The sequence below is a fragment of the Arachis stenosperma genome, chromosome 10 (assembly GCF_014773155.1).
Source record: "Arachis stenosperma cultivar V10309 chromosome 10, arast.V10309.gnm1.PFL2, whole genome shotgun sequence".
Lineage (NCBI taxonomy): Eukaryota > Viridiplantae > Streptophyta > Magnoliopsida > Fabales > Fabaceae > Arachis > Arachis stenosperma.
Window position 1 is genome coordinate 61979024 of NC_080386.1, and position 17957 is coordinate 61996980.

The following is a 17957-nucleotide window of genomic DNA, read 5'->3' on the forward strand; positions in this document are numbered from 1 at the left end:
TTAAATTGCATGAAATCTAAAGTGCTAAATGTAAATTACTTGAAACTTAAATGGCAAGAAACTTAAATGACATGAAGAATAAATTGCAAGAAAGTAAAATTGCAGAATTATAAAGAGCAGAGAAGTAAATTGCAAGTAATTAAAAGCAGAATGTAAATGGCAGGAATGTTAAATTGCAAGAAGATAAAAGGGAGTTGGGTAATGGGTATTTAAAATAACTAAAGAGCAATAGAAATTAAAGTTTATGATGGAATAGATCACTAGGGATCGGAGGTGTAAATTCTCATGAATTGATGATAATCAATTACTTCTCAATCATGGGGATAGATCCATGCCGGATTGTGAATAATTGAGTCCCAATCTCTTGGTGACTCAATTTCTCTCAACACAATTAATTGCCACTCTTGTGATGTAATTGTTTTTGAGAAGAGATGAAGTTCAATAGCTAATCCTTCATGCCACACAACTCTTAGGATTTCATCCAAGGGTAGTTACATCTCACATACCAACCCAAAGTATATCAATCAAGAGAATTATGAAAGGATGAACTCTAAACTGAATTTTGTGACTCCTTTCTCAAGTTCCTCATACAATTCAAATAGATTCAATTCCTCTCTCGATAGTAATTGAATATGTGAAGAGCCAGAGTTGCCTCTTGGAAAAACCCCCTTGAATTGAGAAGAAAAGATGAGATATCAATTCATTTAAACAAATAGAGCTCCCCCCAAGTGAAAATGAGGTTTAGTGAATCATGGCTCCAATTACAACTACAATTGCCAAATGGAAATTCAACTAAGTGCAGAGAAGAATGAAGAAAAGGAATTCCGAAAAGTAAAATTGAAATCTACAAGAAAATAAAATAGATGAACAGTATGCTCTCCAAAAATGGAGTAAAAACTAAAAGTAAAAACCAAAAAGTCAAAAGTCCTCTCCAAGTACAAACTCTTTCCTATTTATACTAGTCCTTAGGCTCCTTGAAAGGCCTTCAATCATGCATCTCCGGATCAGGTAATGGGCTCTGTCTTTGTTGGATCAAAAATCTCCCAAATGAAATTGCAGCACTTTCAGGAAAACAGAGAGCTTGTTCATCCACGTGTACTGATGACAAGTCATCTTATGCTAGTTTTACTAGCAATTTTTCTTGCTTTTATTAGGTTTATTACACTTTCTTGCACAATAAGTAAGTGATTGGAGTAGAATTTCATGTTTATAATGACTCAATCAAACATGGGTGATTTTATGCAAAATCATAAGATTTATGCACAATTTAGTTGATTATTATGGACCTTCTGATTTTAGTGAAACTTTGATTGCTTGTTCGGTTGATGGCAGGTGAAAATATGATGAAAAGAAAAGGGCAAAGAAGCAAGGTGTAGACGAACGCTACATTTATTTGATGAATGCTACGTTCACATGCGATGCGCACGCGTACAAGACGCTTCTGCGTGGGTGAGCAATTCGAAAATCCACGCGTACGCACACATGACGCGCACGTGTGGTTTGAGGATCAATGTTCACCAACAACGAACGCTACGTTCACTCGGAGTGAACGCCTGTGATACTTTCAGAGTTTGAACTTGAAGATGGGCGTTGTCACGCATGCGTGCATGATGCGCACGCATCGATGTGACCAAAGTGGTGATAGGCTCAGACGCGTACATGATTCTGGGGCGCAGTAGTGAAGTTTTATCATCCACGCGCACGCGCACAGGATGCGCACGGGTGAAGAGCGTTCATGGCACGAACGTTGTAACGACCCAATTTCTGGTACGTCATGATCATACTAGAAACTGAGCGCTACCAACTTATCTTCCTAATTATTATCTATTATTTATTATATAAGCCTGATTCGTTGTTAAAAGCGTAGTTATTTTGTGAGATACTTTTTTTTTAAAACATCTGGATTAAAAGACGGAATCATTCATAATCACTCCACAACTGATAACAGATAAAATAGTTATAAACAACCACACATAAATACATCACAAGCAGTTAATAACATACAGTGATCCAGCCTTTATTTAGGTATAGACTTTTAGTTAGAACACCCTTAGATATAACTAGATAATAACTATATACATATATATACATACAACATCCCAGGCCCTGACTTGTTCAAGAAGTCCATAAGCAGGCACCCAGGCTAGCCTAAACTCTATACTCACCTAGTCCCTCTAAACTACTAAAGCGAGGGAAAGTACATTCTAGGTCTTCAAAACTTAAGTTAAATGGAACGTCATCAAAAGGTGGAAGGTCGTCTACTACTCCTCTGCACGATCATATGTCATCGAAGAGCGTCTCTCAAGTACTTCACCGTGTGGCCATATAACACCAACATCGTACAGAGGACTTAGGCTATAGTTTGTAGATAAGCAGGGTGCAGACATTGGCTGGCCTCACAATATATACATACAAACAGAGAACGAGATTCACCCTAGACTCAGAAGACTACCTAGAGCGGAATCTTCTTTACAGAACGATCATCAACGAACTACGGAAGGGTACTTTTGCATACATCTGAGGGGAAAGGGAGAGACAAGGGGTAAGAACTGGGGAGTTCTTAGTAGGGCCGGGGTTATTAGTTAAGTTCATTAATTATATGTTGTTTAGCAGATAAATAGCAGAATACCGAGAAGCAGAAAACAGAAGAAACAAATAAATAGAGAAAATAGAGAAAATAGAAAGCAAAACACAAACAAAATTATACAAGAAAACAAAACACAAACACAGAGAATAGAATGAAAACAAAGAAAGCATACATTCAAACAACAATCATAACAGAGGAAATGTGCAACCAAGTATGATGCATGTCTGTCCTATGCAGGCCATGAGCTCATATGTCGGTTAGCTGCCCGCAATCCCGATATTTATCTGGTCACGAGTAATCCCGATTTCCCGAATACGATTTTCTGTTCCTAAATAAATGCGCATATAATAATAGCTGCTCATTGGAGACAGCCTCTGCTCACTGCAGGAAAATATATATACTCTACTTTGCTCTGCTCTAGGAAAGCAGAAAATAACTGTAGGTAACTTAGTTTCCCTACAGAAACTCTGGGTTGGGTCAAGCAACTAATATATATATATATATATATATCTTTATTATATTACTCTTCTCTTTATATCTTTTTACTTTGTTCTGGTTTCTCTTTTCACTGTATCTCTTTACTTTGCTCTAGTTAATCTATTCTTTGTATCTCTTTACTCTGCTCTGGTTACTCTGTTCTCTATATCTCTTTACTTTTCTCTAATTACTGTTTCTCTGTATCTATATTTACTCTTTTTTTCTTTATCTCTTTACTTTACTCTTGTTACTCTGTTCTCTGTATTTCTTTACCCTGCTTTTATTTCTCTGCTTAACGTATGTATTTAAAGCTTATGTAAAATTCGGTATGAATAGTTAGCCTGTCCCAAGTATAGGTTCATTAAGTCTATACTGAAATAGTTTCACTTTTCATATTATTCCTAACCCTAGTCGCAACTCAAGGACTAACTATGTTGCCCTAGTTTGTTCACTAATCTCTGTTTGATTCTGTCATTAAAACTTTACAGACTTTTTCTTTGATTTTTATCTTTTCTTCAACTTTTTATCTTTCTTTTATCTTTGCCTCACTATCATGTTATTACCACTCCCTATGGGTTTTATGTAGGTAATTATGAGATTCTGCACTTAAAGTTGTCTTTCTAAAGCTTTTACAAAAAACTGCCTTTTCTGCATTATTTTATTATTTTTATTATAATATTATTTTTAATTAAATATTATTATTTAATATTTTATTATTATTTATTATTTTATTATTAAATTTTAAAAAATTAACTTATCTTTACCTTTAACCTTTAAAAATTCACTTTTTACCACCCGTAACTTTAATATTTCTACTTTAACCACACTAACTTTTAGAAATTATTAAATAACCCCTTAAACACCAAAATTTTTAATTCCTTGCCCTTTTAAGGATCTAAAGCCTGTTTTTCATTGTTCTTCATCACACTCAAAGTGTTCTTCATGTCCTTCATAAATTCTTCAGATTCTTTCTCTGTTTTTACCCATTTTTTAGTCTTTTCAGCAACCGATTTTTACTATAATTCATAATAAATTCCCAGCCACTAAAACCCCATCTTTTCTTCATGTTTTAAACATAAATTGAACCCCAATTTAAGCTCTAGGGTTCGTTTTTCCTGCAGCCACAAGAACACACATTCATAGCTTGAATTTCATCAAATTTTCACCAAAATTTCAACAAGAATTACTCATAGAAACAATCAATTTCAAGCACAGCCAAACCATATCATAATCACACAACTCAAACACAATCAATCAAGATTAAATTCGTCAAACCCTACCTTGATTTGCTGCTCCAAATCCGGTTATGTCCTTAGGTGGTCCTTAAGCACTTTTTCCTCCTAAATCACATCAAGAATAACTTTAAATCCACAAACCCTCAACTGAACAAATCTCTCTCAGCACGTTAGGAAGGGATATCTCACCTTAGACTTGCTGGAAATTAACGTTTCTTGGCCCTCAAGTCAAGTTAAGCATGATTCCTAAGGAAAAACATCAAGAAAACACATGTTTTGCATGGTTTTCCTTGAAAACCGAATTGAAAGGGGAAAGGAAAAGCCATCTCACCTTATTTCCATCCTTGATAAGTTACATGGTTATGTAGAGGAAGAAGAGAGGATCATTTTGGTGAAATCGGAATTTTGATTTGAGTTTTAGTTCAGAAGAAATCAAGCTTTGAAGATTAAGTGTTCATGAAAGTTTCTCTCTTTTCTCTCATGATATTTTCAGCCAAAAAGAAGAAATGAGACAGCCTTGGAGTGTCTTGGGGGTGTAAGGTGAGTTTTGATTGGTTGGCTTGGAGGTGGATTAAAATAATATTAAAATATCTCAAGTGTATAACTATTAAAACTAGATGTATCAGAACACTTGTAAAAACATCTCTAAAAATTATTTTCTGAGCTACTAGCATAAATGACACTAGTAACATATTTATTATGATAATAAAACATGTATAATGAGGCCTTAGCATTGCTAAAGTCATTAGAGAGTGCTGGTGCTAAGCTGTACCAGTAAACTGTAAATCCGGTTAAACCGATTTTCTGTTTTTAACTAAAACAGACCAGGTAACCTTATAATATCATTCAATCATCTTCTAATACTAATATAATATTAATATTATACTATTATCTCTCTTCTATCATGAATCGAGTCCGGTTCATCAAACTGAGACTATTTACGAAAACTAGAATCAAAACTCCTAACCGATACGGTTCAAAACTAGGTTCCTCGTGATTGTGTTGTCAAGTTTGCCCCCAAAAGAGGTTCTAGCTTAAGGATGACATGATGATAATGAGGATTGAGATACTTGATGATATAACAGAGGTGTTCCCTTTACTGATCTTCTTGAGGATTCCGTGCCTTTAGAAAAGATCTCGCGTACTCGAAAATCAGGGTTGTTACATTCTACCCTCCTAAAAGAAAATTTTGCCCTCAAAATTTTAGTTACCTGAGAATAGATGCAGGTAATCAACTTTCATCTTATCTTCCAGTTCCCAAGTGTGCTCTTTTTCTCCTCTTTGTCCCCAAGCTACTTTGACTAAGCGAATAGTTTTGCCTCTTAGCTGCTTATTACTTCTTTCCACGATCTGAACTAGTGATGCCTGATATGTCAAATCATTTCATAACGGTACTATATCTGGTTGTAAAACGTGACTCTCGTCCGGAATATATTTCTTAAGTTGCGAGACATGAAAAACATCATGAAGGTTTGACAGATATGGAGGAAGGGCTACTTGATAAGCTACTAGTCCGACTCTTTTAAGGATTTGGAAAGGTCCTATGTATCGAGGGTTAAGCTTTTTAGTCTTAAGGGCTCTACCTATACCAGTAGTCGTGGTTACTTTAAGAAAAACATGGTCTCCCTCACTAAACTCTAAGGGTCTACGTCTATTATCGGCATAGCTCTTTTGATGGCTCTGTGCTGTCTGGATCTTCTGGCAAATCCCCTTTATCTTCTCAATAGTTTCTTGCACTAAGTCTGGACCTAAGACACTAGCTTCTCCGTCGTCATTCCAACACAATGGTAGCTGTTATTGTAGACGAACTCGACCAACGGCAAATATCTATCCCAACTGCCTTAGTTATCCATCACAAAAGATCTTAGCATGTCTTCCAATGTCTGGATTATCCGCTCTGATTATCCATCTGTCTGAGGATGGTATGCTTTACTCATGTGCAATTCTGTCCCCAACGCTTTCTGAAAAGCTCCCCAGAATCTGGAAGTAAACCTCGGATCTCGATCTAAAATAATTGACGAAGGTATTTCGTGCAATCGTACGATTTCTTGAATATATATCCGTGCCAGCCTTTCTAATGTATAGTCAACTCGAATCGGAAGGAAGTGCGCTGATTTTGTTAACCTGTCCACATGGCATCGTGTTCTGTTAAGGTTCTTGGCAATCCCGTGACAAAATTCATAGTGATATGCTCCCATTTCCATTGTGGTATTTCTAAGGGTTGCAGGGTTCCTGATTGTTTCTGGTGTTCCACCTTCACCTTCTGGCAGGTTAAACATTTTGAGACATAACCAGCTACCTCTTTTTTTAAGCCCGGCAACCAGAACATTTGTTTCAAATCTTAATACATATTTGTTACTCTAGGATGCATAGAAAATCTACTTTGATGAGCTTCTACAAGAATCCTTTGCCGCAAATCTCCAGAGCTAGGCACACAAATTCTGTTCTTGTATCTCCAGAGACTGCTACGATCTAGTCTTATGGCTTCTGGTTCCTCTACTTTCATCCGTCTTAGTATCGTCATCATTTCAGAGTCCTGTGCTTGTGCTTGCTGAATCCTAATCTTAAAATCTGGTGTTATATGTAACTGCGCCAAATGGACTCCTCTTGACGTCTTAGTCATAGCCAACTTAAGGTCCTCAAATTCCGCAAGTAGCTTCTCTTCCTTTATCACCATCCAAGAGATACTCAAATTCTTCCTACTCAAGGTGTCTACCACCACGTTTGCTTTTCCTGGGTGATAACTTAACTTAAAATCATAATCCTTCAGGAACTCCATCCGCCTTCGCTGTCGCATATTAAGATCTTTCTGGTCAAAGATATACTTCAAACTTTTGTGATCGGAGAAAACTTCTAGTTGAGCGCCATACAAATAGTGCCTCCAGATCTTCAGAGCAAACACCACCGCACCCAATTCCAAGTCATGCGTCGGATAATTTCGTTCATGAGGTCTCAGCTGCTGGGAAGCATAAACCACCATATTTTTGTCTTGCGTCAGCACACATCCAAGTCCTTTATGAAAGGCATCACAGTATACTTCAAAAGGTTTCTGCGGATCAGGTAGTACTAATACAGGTGCAGTTGTTAGCTTTTCCTTAAGCATCTTGAAACTTCTATCACACTCCGCCGTCCAGATAAATGGAACTTCCTTTCGTGTAAGGTAAGTCAAAGGTGAGGCTATCTGTGAAAATCCATTGATGAACCTCTGCTAATAGCCAGCAAGTCTGAGAAAACTCTGAACTTCTGTAATGGTCGTAGGTGGTTCCCACTGCACTACTGCTTCAATTTTTTAAGGATCCACTACAATTCCTCCCTGTGATATAACATGTCCCAAAAACGTCACCTTCTCTGTCCAGAATTTGCACTTTGATAGTTTAGCATATAACTTCCGAGTCCTCAGTATCTGCAATACAGTCCTTAGATACTCTTTATGCTCTCTTTCTGTCTTCGAATAGATGACAATATCGTCTATGAAAACTGTTCATACCCTGGGTCGAGGTGTCCGACCCGGGATGTTTGACAGACAAAGCGACCGACCTCTTCAGGTTAGGACAACCCGACCTCTTCACAAAGAGCTCGGTCAAGTCCCCAGGAAAGCCCAAAGAAGGGCCCAAAATAGAGGAACACGCCCCAAAATCCTAAAGTGGCCCAAGCCTACAGAGAGAAGGGCGGTTCCCTTAAAGATAAGATGACCTCACTTAAAGATAAGATAAGATAACTAACTTATCTTTTCCACAGAAGGCCACATCTCACCATTATAAATACACTGGAGCACCCAGGTATAACTCATACTCTGATTCTACTCAATACCTGCTTAATACTCTTGCTAACTTAAGCATCGAAGTTCCTTGCAGGTACCCCCCACCCTCCGGGGACGAAGGATCAATAGCATACTCAGTTCCACAAGTCGGACACACCAGCTCCGGCTGCTATACACCTGCCAGACACATCGGTTCCGACCAGCACAGAAGATCTCGACCGAGATCGACCTATAGTTACAGGTAACCCTCGGAACATTGGCGCCGTTGCCGGGGAACCTGGAAGTCATCCCATCAACATGGCGGATGACCATGACAACGACCACGACTCAGGATTGGAAGATCAAACGCCGCATAAAAATGTAGATACTATACTGAAAGATACGCTGGAACCCAACGGAGACAAAAATCCATCAAATCCGGGAGCAATAGAAGTGCTTCAAAATCGATTGGAGCAACTTGAGAAAGAAGCCCAACATCAACGTGAAAAAGAAGAAGATCTACGTCGGGAGATAAGGCGGCGCCGAGAATTAGAAGACAAACTTATAAAACTTGAAGCTGATCTCAAAACCAAAGCTACTCGGCCATCCACAGAAGACAGCCCTCAGAAAGATCGAGATCCATTCACCAGAGAAATTATGAAGACCAAAATTCCAAAGGATTTCAAACTTCCGGATATGGCGCTGTATGATGGCACCTCAGACCCAAACCACCATCTCAGCAACTTCAGAAGTAGAATGTACCTCACTGATGCCTCAGATGCAGTTTGCTGCAAAGCCTTTCCAACAACTCTCACCAAGACAACCATTAAATGGTTCGACAACCTGCCTCCAAAATCCATCTCAAGTTTCAACGACTTGGCCAAAAAGTTCCTGGCCCGATTCTCCATACAAAAGGACAAAGCCAAACACGCACCCAGTCTGCTCAGGATCAAGCAAGGAGATCGAGAAAGTCTTCGCAACTATATGGAGAGATTCAACAAAACATGTATGGACATACAAAATCTACCGACAGAAGCTGCCATCATGGGCCTCATAAATGGCCTACGAGAAGGACCATTCAGCCAATCTATATCAAAAAGATACCCGACATCCCTAGATGAAGTACAAGAACAAACGCAGAAGTACATCAACATGGAGGAAAATTCTCGGCTAGGCGAAGCCTCAAGGTCCGGTTCTTACTACCGAGATAAAGAATCCAAGAAAAAGGAAGATCGCTCCGGAGAAAAAATCAAAAAATATCACAACTACACCCCTCTTAGGGTATCTTTGGTAGACGTTTACAGAGAAGTCTGCCATACGGAAAAAATCCTCCCAGCTCGGCGACTAAAAAGCAAAAGAGGAGGGGGAAATCGGAATGAGTACTGTGAATATCACCGACTTCGAGGGCATTCCACCAACGAATGTTTCGACTTGAAAAACATCATAGAAAAATTAGTACGAGAAGGAAAGCTAGATCGGTTCTTGGCCAACCGGGACGAAGAACCAAGGAAAAGAAGGAGGGATGAGGATGTCGGACGATCTGAACGATCGCCTCGCACACCGGAAAGACATGTCCACGTGATACACGGCGGATTTGCTGGGGGAGGAATCTCCAAATCATCCCGCAAGCGACACCTCAAAGAGGTATACCATGTTGAGGGACAGAAGAAGACGCCAGACATCCCGGCAATCACGTTTACCAAAGAAGATGCATCCGGAATCATCTCGGGACACGACGACCCCATGGTCATTACGATCATATTAGCAAACGCCAACCTCCACCATACACTAATCGACCAGGGAAGCTCCGCCGATATCTTATTCAAAACTGCCTTCGATAAACTCGGCCTAGAAGAGAAAGAGCTAAGAGCATATCCAAACAGCTTGTTCGGACTGGGAGACGTCCCAGTTCAACCACTGGGATACGTGTCGCTGCATACAACCTTCGGGAAGGGGAATTAATCTAAAACACTCAAGATAGAATACATCGTGGTCGACGTAAGCTCAGCCTACAATGCCCTGATAGGTCGGACAACGTTAAATCAGCTCGGCGCAATAGTTTCAACTCCACATCTATGTATGAAATTTCCAACTGCAGAAGGGATAGCTACAATAAAAGCAGATCAAAAAATGGCGCGTCGTTGTTACAACGAAAGTCTAAACCTCCGAGGCGAAGCAAGAGAGTTCCACACAATCAAAGTCGGTGGAGCTCAGAGACGAGAAGAGTTCCGACCACAACCCGAAGGAGAAGTAGAAAGAGTCCAGATTGGAGACACCTCGGATAAAACAACTAATATTGGCACGATCCTGAAAGGAGATGCAAAAGAATTATTAATACAATTTCTGCGAGATAATGTTGATCTCTTCGCATGGAAAGCTGCCGACATGCCGGGCATAGATCCCGAACTAATGAGCCACAAGTTGGCAGTCTACCCAGGCTCCCGACCGATACAACAAAAACGAAAAAAACTTGGGCCAGAACGATCTCAGGCTGTAGAAGAACAAGTGTAAGCACTACTAGAGGCAGGGTTCATAAGGGAAGTCAAATATCCACTATGGCTATCAAACGTCGTTTTGGTGAAAAAATCAAATGGGAAGTGGCGAATGTGCACTGACTACACCGACCTCAACAAAGCCTGCCCAAAAGATCCTTACCCACTCCCAAGCATCGACGCTCTAGTAGATGCTTCATCAGGATACAAGTATCTCTCATTCATGGACGCATACTCGGGGTACAACCAGATACCAATGTACCCGCCAGACCAAGAAAAGACCTCGTTTCTTACACCTAAGGCAAATTATTGCTACATCGTGATGCCTTTCGGCCTAAAAAATGCAGGAGCCACTTATCAAAGACTAATGAATAAAGTCTTCTCATACCACATCGGAAAAATCATGGAGGTCTACGTGGATGACATGTTGATAAAGACACAAAGCGAAGAGACATTGCTAACCGATTTGATTCAAGTATTCGATACCATAAGGAAGCATGGCATGCGACTCAACCCGGCTAAATGCACCTTCGCAGTGGAAGCAGGTAAGTTTTTAGGATTCATGCTCACACAAAGGGGAATCGAGGCAAATCCAGATAAATGCCAGGCCATACTCAACATGAAGAGCCCAACCTGCGTCAAAGATGTACAACAGCTCAATGGGAGGTTGGCAGCCTTGTCCAGATTCCTAGCAGGATCAGCAATAAGATCCCTCCCATTCTACGCTACCTTGAAGAAGGGAAAGAACTTCGAATGGACAGCGGAATGTGAACAAGCTTTCAAAAACTTCAAAGAATTCTTGGGGCAACCACCTATGCTATCTCGACCACAAGAGGGAGAACCACTCATACTATACCTCGCAGTAGGAAGTCGGGCAATAGCCTCAGCGCTGATTCAAGAATACAAAAGGGGACAACAACCCGTCTACTTCATTAGTAAAGCACTACAGGGGTCAGAGCTGAACTACCAGAAAATAGAAAAATTTGCATACGCTCTGATACTCACATCTCGACAACTTCGCCCATACTTCCAGGCACATACCATCAAAGTTCGGACCAACCAGCCCATAAAAGGGATATTACAGAAAACAGATCTGGCAGGAAGAATCCTACAATGGGCAATCGAGTTGTTCGAGTTCGACCTCCAATATGAGGCACGGACAACCATCAAATCACAATACCTGGCCGACTTCATCGCAGAATTCACAGATATCCCGAAAATCCCCATAGAATGGAACATATACGTCGACGGATCCTCGAATAAAATAGAAAGTGGTGCGGGTGTAATAATCGAAAGCAACCAAGGAACTCGACTTGAGCTCTCCCTTAAATTCGGATTTCCGGCCTCGAACAATCAGGCGGAATACGAAGCGTTATTAGCCGGTTTGAAGCTGGCCAGGGAGGTTGGAGCTCGGAAACTCAACATCTATAGCGACTCACAAGTTGTTACCTCGCAAATAACAAGAAGCTACCAAGCTAAAGATCTGACCATGAAAAAATATTTGGATAAAACCAAAGAACAGCTCGAACAACTCGAAGAATACAGGATCTACCACATTCCCCGTGAGCAAAATACCCGAGCTGATGCACTTTCAAAATTAGCCAGCACCAAAACAGGGGGCAACAACAGAAGTCTCATCAAGGAGATACTACAGAACCCGTCAATATTGGAAGAAGAAGTACTAGCCATAATAGGTCGGGATCAAGGATGGATGACCCCCATAATCAACTACCTCAAAACAGAAGCACTCCCTGCAGATAAAAAGGAGGCAAAGAGATTGAAAAGGGAGGCACAGTACTACACTATCAAAAACAACACATTATACAAAAGAGGGATCTCAACACCTTTGTTAAAATGCGTACCAACTTCTAATACAAAGGAAGTATTGGAGGAAGTGCACCGTGGCATTTGTGGTAATCATCTCGGAGCCCAAGCCCTCACCAAAAAGGTACTCAGGGCAAGATTCTATTGGCCAACTCTACAAAAGGAGACTACAGAGTTTGTCAGGACATGCCCACCATGCCAGAAGCATGCCAACTTTCACATCGCCCCACCAGAAAAACTCATCAGTGTAACCTCACCCTGGCCATTTGCGAAATGGGGACTTGACCTTCTCGGACCTTTCCCACAGGGATCGGGACAAGTAAAATTCCTCATAGTAGGAGTTGACTATTTCACAAAATGGATCGAGGCAGAACTCTTAACCAATGCCACTGCTCAGAGAAGCCGAAAATTCCTATATAGGAACATTATTACAAGGTTCGGGGTACCATACTCCATTACCACAGACAATGGTACCCAATTTACAGACGCAGGATTCAGAAAACTGGTGGCCGACTTAAACATAAAACACCAGTTCACCTCCGTCGAACATCCCCAAGCCAATGGACAAGCCGAAGCGGCCAACAAAGTTATATTGGCTGGACTAAAGCGGAGGCTACAAGAAGCAAAGGGAGCTTGGGCCGAGGAACTCCCACAAGTCCTATGGGCGTATCGAACAACCCCCCATTTTACTACAAACGAATCACCATTTCGATTAGCATACGGAGTGGAGGCAATGATTCCAATAGAAGTCGAGGAAGAATCTCCCCGAGTAGTCCATTACAATGAACAAGCCAATTCTCAACTCCAAAGAGAAGAGCTCGACCTGCTTCCAGAAATCCAAGAAAGAGCTCGGATCAGAGAAGAAGCTCTAAAACGGCGAATGGCTTCCAGGTATAATCAAAAGGTGGTGCCAAGAGACTTCACGAAAGACGATTTCGTCCTAATCTGAAATGATATCGGAACAACTCGACCTGGAGAAGGAAAGTTGGCAGCTAACTAGAAAGGACCCTACCGAGTCACAGAAGTACTCGGAAAGGGCTACTACAGACTGTCCGAACTCGAGGGACGAGAATTCCCCAGATCATGGCATGCCTGTAACCTACGAAGGTACTATAGCTAGAAAAGGTATAAAGATCTCAAGACGCACTCTTTTTCCTGAAAAGGGTTTTTTAATGAGGCGTCAAGATTGAGACTTAAGGATACAGAAACTCCTGCCTACGTATATATATATATATATATTTTTTTCCTTTAAATAAAATACATTTCAGATATTCTACAAATTCCCAAGATGCATTAATCTGAAGCTTTCATTGTCCGATTATAAAGCAACAGATCGACAGAAAGTGAAGAAAAAATTCACTGTACGATCTCGGTAGGAATGATCGATCGACAAAGGTGAAAATGCGATTCATCTAAAGACCGATCATCCCGGGATAAAGTCACCATCTACAAATCGGCAAAAATGAACACAGAATAATACAAGAAGTTATCGAAAGTGATCCCAAAAAAGGAGCCTGACGAGGTCCTATGGATTGCTATATAATAACTTAAAAAGACTGGTCGATACCAAAAAATCTAACCAAGTCATCCCAAGTTATCAGCAAATCCCTGGAAAGAGGTCTGGCCAACCCTATTAAAGAGGAATTGCTATAACTTAGAAGAGATCGACCTAACGAAGTCGGTCTCCTACAAAACAAGTTGTAAAAAGTAATCCCTGAAAGAGACCTAACAAAGGTCCAAGAAAGAGGATTACAAAAACAACTTAGAAGAGATCGACCTAACGAAGTCGGTCTCCTACAAAACAAGTTGTAAAAGTAATCCCTGAAAGAGACCTAACAAAGGTCCAAGAAAGAGGATTACAAAAACAATTTAGAAGAGATCGACCTAACGAAGTCGGTCTCCTACAAAACAAGTTGTAAAAGTAATCCCTGAAAGAGACCTAACAAAGGTCCAAGAAAGAGGATTATAAAAACAACTTAGAAGAGATCGACCTAACGAAGTCGGTCTCCTACAAAACAAGTTGTAAAAAGTAATCCCTGAAAGAGACCTAACAAAGGTCTAAGAAAGAGGATTACAAAAACAACTTAGAAGAGATCGACCTAACGAAGTCGGTCTCCTACAAAACAAGTTGTAAAAGTAATCCCTGAAAGAGACCTAACAAAGGTTCAAGAAAGAGGATTACAAAAACAACTTAGAAGAGATCGATCTAACGAAGTCGGTCTCCTACAAAACAAGTTGTAAAAAGTAATCCCTGAAAGAGACCTAACAAAGGTCTAAGAAAGAGGATTACAAAAACAACTTAGAAGAGATCGACCTAACGAAGTCGGTCTCCTACAAAACAAGTTGTAAAAAGTAATCCCTGAAAGAGACCTAACAAAGGTCCAAGAAAGACGATTACAAAAACAACTTAGAAGAGATCGATCTAACGAAGTCGGTCTCCTACAAAACAAGTTGTAAAAGTAATCCCTGAAAGAGACCTAACAAAGGTCCAAGAAAGAGGATTACAAAAAACAACTTAGAAGAGATCGATCTAACGAAGTCGGTCTCCTACAAGATAAGTTATAAAAGTAATCCCGTAAGAAGAGACCGGACAAAGGTCCAAAAACGGGGATTACAAAAATAGCTTAGAAGGGGACCAACATAAAAAAATCGGTTACGAATCACTAAAAATACAAACAAGAGCAAGGAAACCGAGAAACAAGCTGGACCCCCTCACATACACGGCCTCAAAAGGATCCAAACTACAAGCGACAAGCACGAAAGCAACCTAAAAGGGGCCAGACAGTAAAATTCCAACAGATATCATGCATAATACGATAAAGCTTCAAGGGGTCACCAAAAGCCAACCTCAGAAAGCTAGTATTTTTTTTGTAAAAGTTGCCAAGAAGGCAACTGAAAAGAGTCAGTAATCAAACAAAATAATAAACAGTTCAAAAAACCCACAAAACGGGCTATATACACAAATATCCAAGAAAAAAGATCAACTAAGATTAGGGGCCTTCCCAGTAGCATCAGTATGGGGAGAAGGAGGGCGAGTCTGCAGGGGCACAGCATCTACAGTTCCATCATCCCGGTTCAGGACCTGACAGTCCGGATCAGATGGAACAGGAGGTACCGAGGAGGTCGACACCTTAAGAGAAGGCACTAGAGGAGGATCAGTCTCATCATCATCCTGGTCATCAGGGACAATCTTACCATCTCTCACAACATTGTCCAAACTGATGAGAGTCAAGTCGGCATCGGGATCTACAACCCAGATTCTCGGAGGCAACAGTTACGCTACCCACAAGGTGACCCTGAAGCTCACCATAATTAACCCGAGCTGTTTCCAAATCCTCCCGAAGACGCATCAATTCCCTATAAGCCAAGACATAGCTATCCTTATGTTTCAATGCCATGTCTTCGGCCAGCTTCAAAGAAGCAGCAAGGGCAATAGAGCTGGCCTTCTCACCCTCCAGTTCCTTCTCCACCTTGGCCAACTTCACCTCCAACTCCTCCTTCAGCCCCTTGATTTGATCAAATTCTGATTTGGCCTCCTCCATAAAAGATTTGGTAGCATGAACCGGAATCCCCTGAATTGTTCGAAAAATAGCCGCACCCATATGGGCCATCTTCACACTATTTTGGGTGATAAAATACAAATGCTTTAGAAGAGACACGTCGTCCATGGAAAGCCCACCATAGGGGGCAATTTGCTGGTCAACAAACTCAATGGCATCAAAGTCCGGGGCATCCAAGTTAAAAGGCTCGGATGTTTTTTGCTTCTTGCTAGGAGGGGCACCAGGAGCTGCTGTAGAAGATTGTGGAGGATCGACCAGACGGACCCGAGGAATAGGAATTACTTTCCTCATCCCGGGAGAACTTGGAATAGGAGGTTTAACTGGAGCTTGGGAAGATCCTTCGCCGACCACTTTGGCCGAAATGTTTAAAGCATCAGTTGCCTTCTTCGCTTTTTTGAAGGCCTTCATGGAGTCATTGTTCTTAGACATCTCTGCAAACACAAAAATAACCACGACAAAGAGTTACAAAAGAGGAACAAAAAAGGAAATAAATATAGAAACAAGTCGGGCCAGTAGACAAACAAATACCCAAAGCAGGACGAACCAAACACGGATCGTTCAGAAATCTCTTCGTATCCAGATAGGGAGGCTTCCCCCACAAATCTTCAAGAACAACTACAAAAGCCCGCTCAACCTCACTAAGCATTTCCCATGTGAAACGTGGCACTCTTACACTCTTTTGCCACTCTAGAGGAAAAGCAGGCTCGTCATTCTCATCAAGAAAAAAGGGGCGGGCCCCCTCAACAGCTCGAACTTTAAAAAAGTAGTTCTTGAAGTCCTTAAAGGACTCATCATACATTGCAAACACTTTATGGCCCTGGGCGGACCGGAAAGAAACCCAAGAAGCTTTCTTTTTTGAAGTACCGCCAGGCTTGGCAGAAACAAACAAGTAAAGAAAAAGAGTCTGGGAAGGTGTTACATCTAGTTCACAACAGAGAAGTTGGAAAATTTTAATAAAACCCCAGGAATTGGGGTGAAGCTGGGATGGAGCAATATTACACGACCACAACAAATCAGTCTCAAAAGCAGTAAAAGGAAAAGAAACATTCAACTGGCTGAAAAAGTATTCATAAGCATAAAAGAAGGGGCGTTCTCCCTCAAAAGAAGTCAGAAAGCACACTCTCTCGTCAAAATCAGGGGCAACAAGCTCGTGATCCTCCTCACGGGTATTGTTACCACAAATCCTATGGCGCTTCCTCAGCTCTGTGCAAAATTCAGCATCCACAATAGAAACACACAACAAAACAAGGGAGTCCAGGCAATCAGACATCCCCTCGGGAACTCTGGAAGACATCTCTACAATGTTATTGCGAGAAGACATGAGGCCAACTAATCCTACAAAGTAAGAAAAGAAGATAAGGGTTACTACAAACATCTCGGACAAAGGGAGAAAACAACTCGGTCAGTAGATAAAATAGCGAAAAGGAAAACCCCAAGACTCAAACCAAAAGTCTTGGGGCATCCTTTGGAGGCAGTAGCAAAGCAAGGTTCCCAGAAATACTCTACAGCTTACATCCTAGCATTTCTCAAAAAGGATTCAAAACAACAAACGCTTTTCACCAAAGAAAAACACAGCAAATCATTATAAGCCGGCCAAGCAAAAAACATTCCCAAACATCAAAAGTAGAGACCATTAAAGATGCAACCTTTTGTCAAAGATCAGGCAAAAAGCAAAACCTCCAAAAGCAAGGAACAAGATGCAGATTCTCTGTCAGAAGCAACAAAACCCTAGAAAAGCCTCGACGAAAAAGCCAAAAAGAATGCATAAAAGAAAGATAGGAAAAGCATGTACAGTGACAAGCAAATACAGGACCTCAAACTTCCAAACATGCAAAATCAAAATTTCACCAAAAAACTAAAAACAAAGCTACGAAAGAAGCAGGAAAGCTAGTACCAACCTGGAAAAAGCAGCAAGCTTCAAAGAAAACTGAAAATGGAAGACGGAATCTGGGAATACCTCCTCACAAGCAAAGAAAAGAACGCGAACAAAAGAGCAATGTCGCAGGGAGAAAGGCGAAACTCCAGGCAAAAATAGAAGCTCCA